Below are 8,518 nucleotides of genomic sequence, written 5' to 3'. Positions count from 1 at the left end.
ATTGATTTCAGCTTCACCAAGGTGATCATCAACTCCGCGGTGGATAATTACTGGCTTGACGTATCAGGTGATATCCATCCAGTATATTTTTATATTACATATTGCTTTCTTTAAAAGAGCAATTACTCTGGCTTGCTAGTTCTCCCATGCAGACTCAAACCGGTCTATATCATGGTCAACTGTGGAGAATCTCAAGTCAACTCATTGAGTCGTCTTAAAGACTCGAGGGCTACATGGACATAGCTCAATAAGTGTTGCCAGTTTAAAGGTCGTCCGGAAAAAATTCTGGTTCAAGAAAAATTTATCTCTCGCAAAGCTCGATTCTCAGGAAAAATTAAAGGGACCAAAGAGAGTCTGTTGCAAGGCACAACTCAAACATAGGTACCCTACTTCAAAAGACCATTGTAGGCTGATTGTATTTGAATCTAGCTTAACCCCTCTTGGGTCCGACTTTGATCGTATTCGAATCAGAGTCGTTAAAAAAGTCTCAAGGTCATTTGGGGGCTTCCTGTTCAAACATAGGTCGTATTAGAACCAAAGAGAACATAGTTGTTGGTACCCTCTTGATCGGCGCAATGCCATACCCACTAGGGGGCTTATTGATCATATTCGAATCATAGTTTAACCCCTTTTGGGTCCAACTTTGATCATATTCGAATCAGAGTCGTTAAAAAACTCTCAAGGTCATTCGGGGGCTTCCTGTTCAAACATAGGTCATATTCGAACCAAAGAGAACATAGCTGTCGGTACCCACTTGATCCGCGCAACGCCAAAACCACTAGGGGCTTCATGATCGTATTCGAATCCTAGCTTAACCCCTTTTGGTCCGGTTTACTGATCGTATTCGAATCAGAAGCCTCATTTTTCCTCTGTTTGGCTTAAGTTTTTTGAAAACAATATTTGGTTTTGTCTTGAGACCTTTTTGTTCATATCTGAAGCATATATGTGGTTTGGATTAACCCGGCTTGACTTTGGATTATAAGTCGCCATATATGACAATCATAAATATTTGGAAGTTTTGGCTTCTAAAGATTGGGTTATCACCCTTACTGCACAGGTATCCTAAACCGGCAGTACGATTCAATATCACAGGAACCGGTTTTCCAAACCGGATTATATTATTCAAATCTTTATTTAATAGCCAACATGGCTGGATTTTTATTATGGTTATCAATAGCCAATATTATGATGGAGGTCTTCAAAGTCGCTTGAGCGCAATGGTTATTATTTTATTAATGGACATGATTTATTTTTACAGTGGAGGGAATAGTCCCGAGTCGCTGCAGGCTTACGACCCGGCACTTGGGGGCTACATTATTCAAATTGAGATTACATCAAATATGCAAGTCGCGTGTCACTGCCAGCATGCACCATGGCACTTGGGGGCTAATGTAAAGTCATTTTTTATCAACTTATTGAAGACCCGACTCATCCCATTGCAATGAGCCGGCCCTTGGGGGCTACCAATTGCTCCTGTCAAAAATTCAAGGTACACAAGCCTCAGTCCATTATATTGAAAAATCCACTACTCAGTTGGTAGAGTACAAATCTCTTAACCTTATGGATGTGGGTTCAAGCCCCATGGTGGAGATTACATCATATGATGTTATTATCAATGAATTATATACAAATTCCCAGCTCAGTATTATCTTAATGAGCCGGCCCTTGGGGGCTACACGTTGCTGCTCAAGTTTACATGATCATATTTACAAAGTCCCTGCTCATTATTGCATAATGACCCGACCCTTGGGGGCTACAAGTGATGAATATAATGGAGATCTACATCTTCAAGCCGACTGAAAATCAGATGAGTATTTCAAGGCCAATATTCTTCACAATATTTTTCTATGAGAAACCAATGTCAGCAAATTTATTATGAAGCTGGTAAATTGACCCGGACTTCCCACAAGAAGGAAATGACAAGGACTTAAGGATGATCAGGAGCCGGCTTACAAGAGTTCTTAACCCAGAGCATAATCTGTCAAAATTGTTCGTGTGTTTGTTTTACAGGATTGGCTTAACATGGATGAATCCAAATTAAACTGGGGGCTAATGTCGGGGATATACCCCGCGGTGTGACCCGGTCGGAGATATAACCCGGCTAGGACTTGATGTTTCATTGGTGACCCGACAGACTATAATCCGGCGGGAACAGTTAAGCAGTTTAAGCCGGCGGGAACAGTTAAGCGGGTTAAGCCGGCGGACACAGTTAAGCATTGTAAGCCGGCAGACACAGTCATGTAAACCGGCAGACAGAGTCAAGCATTGTAAGCCGGCAGACACAGTCATGTAAGCTGGATAGTTAAGCCAGATAGTTAAGCCAGACAGTTAAGCCAGATTGTAAGCCAGATTGTAAGCCGGATTGTAAACCGGCTTATGTTAAGAAGCCCAAGACATTAAGAAGCCCAAGATGTTAAGAGACACTACTAGGAAAAAGCCTAGTAGTAGCGCGGGTTAAAAGCTAGTAGTAGCGCGGGTGCCTGCGCTACTACTACGGCGCTACAGCTAACTAGTAGTAGTAGTAGCGCGGTGCATCCCGCGCTACTAGTACGTGTGTTAGTAGTAGCGTGGGTTCGACACGCGCTACTACTAACTATCTATAGCGCGTGTCTGAGACCCGCACTACTACTATTAATTTGAAAAACCAAAAAAATCTCGACCCCATGACGCGCGCACGTTGGCCGGGAGCAGGGAGATCTCGGCCATGACGCGTGCCTCATGGAATCCGTCGAGGGCAGCCGCGGAGGCCAGCTCGGCGTGGGCTGGGAGCTGGAGGACCTGCATCTTGCCATCGTGCGTGGGGAGCAGCACCTCGCGGCAGCCGTCGCCATTGAGGTCGGCGACGAGCGGCGGCGGGAGGCAGTCCACGTCATGCTTGATCGGGAACCCGTGGTCCGACAGCTGGTACCACGCCTCCTGGAATGAGAAGTCGCCCTCGTGCTGCCGGAGGAGGAGGGGGATGGGTCAGCTAGCGTTTCAGATCGAATCGAAGAGGGGGTAGGAGGAGGGCTGACCTGGAGCAAGAAGAAGACAACGAAGGCGATGAGGAGGAGGATGCCGAGGTCGCGCTTCCGCATCTTGGCGGCAGCGAGGAGCTCCGGCGACCGCCCACCGGAGGGATCTCAGAGAGGGAGGGGGAAGAAAGCAAAGTGTACCAGCGGCGGCCACCGCTGGAGTATGAGGGAGAGATGAGGAAAGTGAGAGAGGGGGAAAGTGAGGGAGAGAGAGGAGGGATTCGGCTGAGGATACGTGGATTTCACCTACCTCATACTTAGTAGTAGCGAGGGGTATAAAACCACGCTACTACTATCAACTTAGTAGTAGCGCGGGTTGGTACCCCTCGTTACTACGATGGCATGTCCCGGGAGGGCACGGTAGAGACCGCTTAGTAGTAGCGCGTTTTTTTATCAACTTAGTAGTAGCGAGGGGTAAAAACATGCGCTACTAGTAAGTAGCAGTAGCGAGGGTTATAAACCCTCGCTACTAGTAAGCGTCTGCCTATAAGCTTTTCCCTAGTAGTGAGACGTTAAGAAGCCCAAGACGTTAAGAAGCCTATGGTAAGACGTCAAAATAGGTTAAGTCCTAATCCGAGTTTGACTCTACATGTAACCCGCCCCTTCATCTTATATAAGGAGGGGCGGGGCACCCCAAGAGAGGGGGGCAAGAAAAATAATCGTTAAGGCTAGACACAACTAGAGGAGAGCCAGATTTATGACGTCTCCCTCATGAGCATAATGAGATCTAGCCACAAACAACATGTAGGGCTATTACCGGATGATGTTTCCCGGGGCCCGAAGCTGTCTAAATTCTTGTCTTGTGTGTTGCCTCTCTCATCCCGATCAACCCCTCTCAAGCTACCACATAGATGTGTTGGCCTCACAACTAAGTCCTCACACTAGGACATCTGTCGTGACGTTTCAACGACAGGGGGTGATTAGACTACTTGACCAAATAAAAATCTAGCCTTTTCCCAATTTTAAGTCTTGGTAGATTTTAGCAACTTAGCACAAGTCAAGCAATCAACCTACACATGCAATTCTAAGAGTGTAGCAGCGGAAAGTAAAACATTGCATATGAAGGTAAAGGGAAGGGTTTGGAGAAGGCAAACACAATGTAGACACGGAGATTTTTGGTGTGGTCCCGATAGGTGGTGCTATCGTACGTCCATGTTGATGGACACTTCAACCCACGAAGGGTAACGGTTCCGTGAGTCCACGGAGGGCTCCACCCACGAAGGATCCACGAAGAAGCAACCTTGTCTATCCCACCATGGCCATCATCCACGAAGGACTTGCCTCACTCGGGTAGATCTTCACGAAGTAGGCGATCTCTTGCCCTTACAAACTCATTGGTTCAACTCCATAATCTTGTCAGAGGCTCCCAAGTGACACCTTACCAATCTAGGAGACACCACTCTCCAAAAGGTAATAGATGGTGTGTTGATGATGAACTCCTTGCTCTTGTGCTTCAAATGATAGTCTCCCCAACACTCCACTCTCTCTCACGGATTTGGCTATGGTGGAAAGATGATTTGAGTGGAAAGCGACTTGGTGAAGGCTAGAGATCAAGATTCTTGTGGTTGGATTGGAATGTCTTGGTCTCAACACATGAGTAGGTGGTTCTTGGGTGGAGGGGTATATATAGCCTCCACACATAATCTAACTGTTACACACATTTGACCCAACTCGGTCAGACAGAATAGAAGAACTCAGTGAGACCGATTCAGTTCAAAATGTGAATGTTAGGAATCTCGGTGGGACCGATATGATCAGCTTAGTGGGACTGATGTGCTAGGGTTAGGGCAAAACCTCATCTCGGTGTGACCGATTGCATGAACATGGTGAGACCGATTTTAGCAATGAGTTAACATAGAGTTGGTCAGGCAAACTCGGTGGGACTGATCGCTCATTTCGGTAAGACCGAAACATTACGAAGGGAAACAGAGAGTTTACATTGCAAACTTGGTGGGACCGATCGCTCATTTTGGTAAGACCGAAACATTACGAAGGAAACAGAGAGTTTGCATTGCCATCTCGGTGAGACCGAGATCCCGATCGGTGAGACTGAATTGTCTAGGGTTTCTAGCAGTGGCTATGTCAAAAGAACTCGGTGGCGCTAGATAGATTAAATCGGTGGGGCCGAGTTTGACTTTAGGTTTTGGACATATTTCGAAATGAGAAAGTGGTTGAGGGCTTTGGAGCATATCACTAAGAACTTTGAGCAAGTAGACCATTAAGCAACACCTCATCCCATTTTAATAGTATTGGCTTTTCATGTGGACTCAATGTGATCTTGGATCACTAAAATAGAAATGAAGAGTCTTGAGCTTTAGCCAATCTTTGTCCTTAGCATTTTGAGGGGTCCACATCTCTAGACAATGCCATGCTGATATTAGTTCAATGAGCTATATGTTGTTATGAATTACTAAAACCACCTAGGGAATATGTCGGGGATATACCCCGCGGTATGACCCGGCTGGAGTTGTAAACCGGCAGACAATGTTAAACCGGCATGCAATGGTAAACCGACAGACAATGTTAAACCGGCAGGCAATGTTAAACCGGCAGACAATGTTAAACCGGCAGACGTTAAGAAGCCCAGGAAGGGAAGTCAAAATATTTTAAGTTAAAGTCCGAGTTGGACTCCACATGTAACCCGCCCCTTCAACATATATAAGGAGGGGCAGGGCTCCTCAAAGGGGGACAGGCAAGAAACAATCTCTAGGGCTAGACACAACTAGAGGAGAGCTGGTTTACGGCGACTCCCTCGTGATGATAATGAGATCTAGCCTCAAACAACATGTAGGGTTGTTACCGGATGATGTTTCCCAGGGCCCGAAGTTGTCTAAACCCTTGTCTTGTGTTGCGTCTCTCGATTCCGCTCAACCCCTCTCAATCTACCACATAGATGCATTGGCCTCGCGACTAAGTCCTCACACTAAGGACATCTGACGTGACAATTCCACGACAGAATAGTTGCACTTTCAGCTTCCTCTTATGGCCTTCAAACTTTTTCTACCGTTAATGTGCGCTAATACAACTATCATGTTAAAATTTGAAAAAAAAATCAATGGTCATTTGACCATTTAAAGACATTTAAGTGATTTTCTAGCCATGTAATGATTGTAATTCAAATTTGAACTACATGTACATGCAACAGCTAACCATAACGGTTTGAAAAATCATATTCGTGTACTTATGTGCGAGTTAATTCCATGTGCATTATATTAGAAAAAATTCGAACATATTGGTGTCACGGCTTGGACACAAGCATTGAGTGCCATGGTAACACAAAATAAGCATTCATGCCATATATGAGTAAAGAAAATGTAATTATCTGGCAAGACAACCGGACCCCACACGATTGGCACTCTATTTCGTGCCTCGAGGTTTGGAAGGTGAGTGGTGCGAGTTATTAATCAGACGCGGTTCTATATTGGAAACCGTCAGTGATTAAGTTCACACACGACTTTGCTGCGGGAATCGTGTGCAATTCAAACTACAGTACTCGTAAATTCCGGTGACCGATGTGTGTACTATTCCCATCGATCTAGATTCCGGCCGCCAATAAATAATACCATGCTCACGTCGTCCTGCCTGCATTATCATTCTACATCCTCTCCTCGCCCCCTCTCACACACACAAATCTCTGCCATGGCACCACCGATTTGCCCACACGCCGATGAGGAGGCGCCGCCCCCTCAGGATGTTCAGTCGAAGAGCAGCGATGAGGAGGCGCCGTCGGACGAGGTTGCGCCGGACCCCCAAACTTTAGATTGGTTTTGGGGCTAGTACAATCTTCGTCTGTGGAAGTCGCTGTCGCCGGCTGAGAAAGCCAGTCAAAAGTGGCGTTCAAGAAGGGGGTAGCAGAGGAGGAAGCCAAGTACCAGGCAGCATGTGAAGCCCGTGAGGCCGCCTAGAAAAAGGAGGTGCTGGAGCTTTGGGGACGGGCACGTCGTCGTGCGGAGGAGGTGTATGAAGACGGGTACTTCGCGAGGAAGGTCAAAGGTGTTAGGCGCCTCATCGCCGCATGGAGGTGGGTCGATAAGCTCCAGTGTGCCACCGACGAGGAGCTCCGATGGGCGCCCAATGAAATGGCAAGATCGTGCGCGCTTATCCGCCAGCAAGAGGCAAATCGGTACGTCAAGTGCTGTGAGGCGCAAGAGGCGGAGTACTACCTCCGCGCTGGGAAGATGTGGCGCACCAGGGAGCTGCTTGCGAGCGGCTGCCAGAATACTGCCCCCATGAGGGAATTAGTTTTAGTATTGTTCGTTTTCAATTTATGCATTGTACATAGTAGTTAAGTATCATCACGTATATGTGATGATATTATATATATTCTGTGATGAACTAATGAACACTTAATATATATATATTATGAATTCCATTTTTCTATCTGTTTTCGTAATACTAATTTGTATCTAGCTGTTATCCATATATACATAATGGAAAGCACATACACACACATTGTAACAGACCATATAAGAACGGAAAACAGAGTACTCACATTGAAACAGAGCAATATTATGACTGTTGTGAATACATAGTGATCCACGTCAAAATGACTCAACAAATAAAACACGTCCATCATCGGTAGCCCTTGCCTACGGTAGCTCTTGGCTCTGTCTGAACTTGTGCAGGCGTTCGCCCAAGCGGTCGACATGCTCGCGGTACATCTCGAGCTCCAAGTTGGCTATTTTATCGAAGATCACCAGCTCGAGTATGCGACGGCCATGTTCCTCTATTGCGCCCAGGTGGACACCTGGGCCAAGGAGGCAGTCGAGCCTAGTGACCAGCGCCTTGGCATCGAGCGGGCTGCGGACAAGGCGAACAACATGACCCATGCGAACGGCAAGGCGAGCGTCTGGTGCAAGTACGGCGCGGCCGGCCTCTGGTGCAAGTATGACACAAACGACGTCTGCCCACTCCTGGCAAGGAATGGGGGTACTGACGGGATGTGTGCCCAACTGCGACGCCCTGTCGACAGCAGGCAAGCACCGATGGATCTGCTCTTGCTATGTGGCGCACATCGCCTCTCGCTCTGCGGCGCTTCAACGGTCTCGCTGTGCAGCGAGCCATAGTCTATCGGCGCGGACGCGCCTAGCTTGCTTTGTGGCGCACCATCGATCATGTTGTGTGGTGAGCTGCAGTCTCTCGACGCTGACATGCTTATCTTGATCCCTAGCGCTGAAGCGCTGAAGCGCCAAGGGTCTGCTCAACCCTGATACGTCTCCAGCGTATCTATAATTTTTGCTTGTTCCATGTTGTTATACGATCAATCTTGGATGTTTTACAATCATTTTATAGCAATTTTATGTCATTTTTTGGGACTAACCTATTGACATAGTGCCCAATGCCAGTTGATGTTTTTTGCTTGTTTTTCCCTTCGCAAAAAATCAGTACCAAATGGAGTCCAAACATAGCGAAACTTTTTGGTGATTTTTTCTGGACCAGAAGACAACCAGTGGGCCAAAGATATACGAGAGGGGAGGCCCAAGGTGGGCACAACCCACCAGGGC

Source organism: Triticum aestivum, chromosome 1A (assembly GCF_018294505.1).
Source record: "Triticum aestivum cultivar Chinese Spring chromosome 1A, IWGSC CS RefSeq v2.1, whole genome shotgun sequence".
Classification (NCBI taxonomy): domain Eukaryota; kingdom Viridiplantae; phylum Streptophyta; class Magnoliopsida; order Poales; family Poaceae; genus Triticum; species Triticum aestivum.
This window is presented reverse-complemented; position numbering follows the sequence as displayed.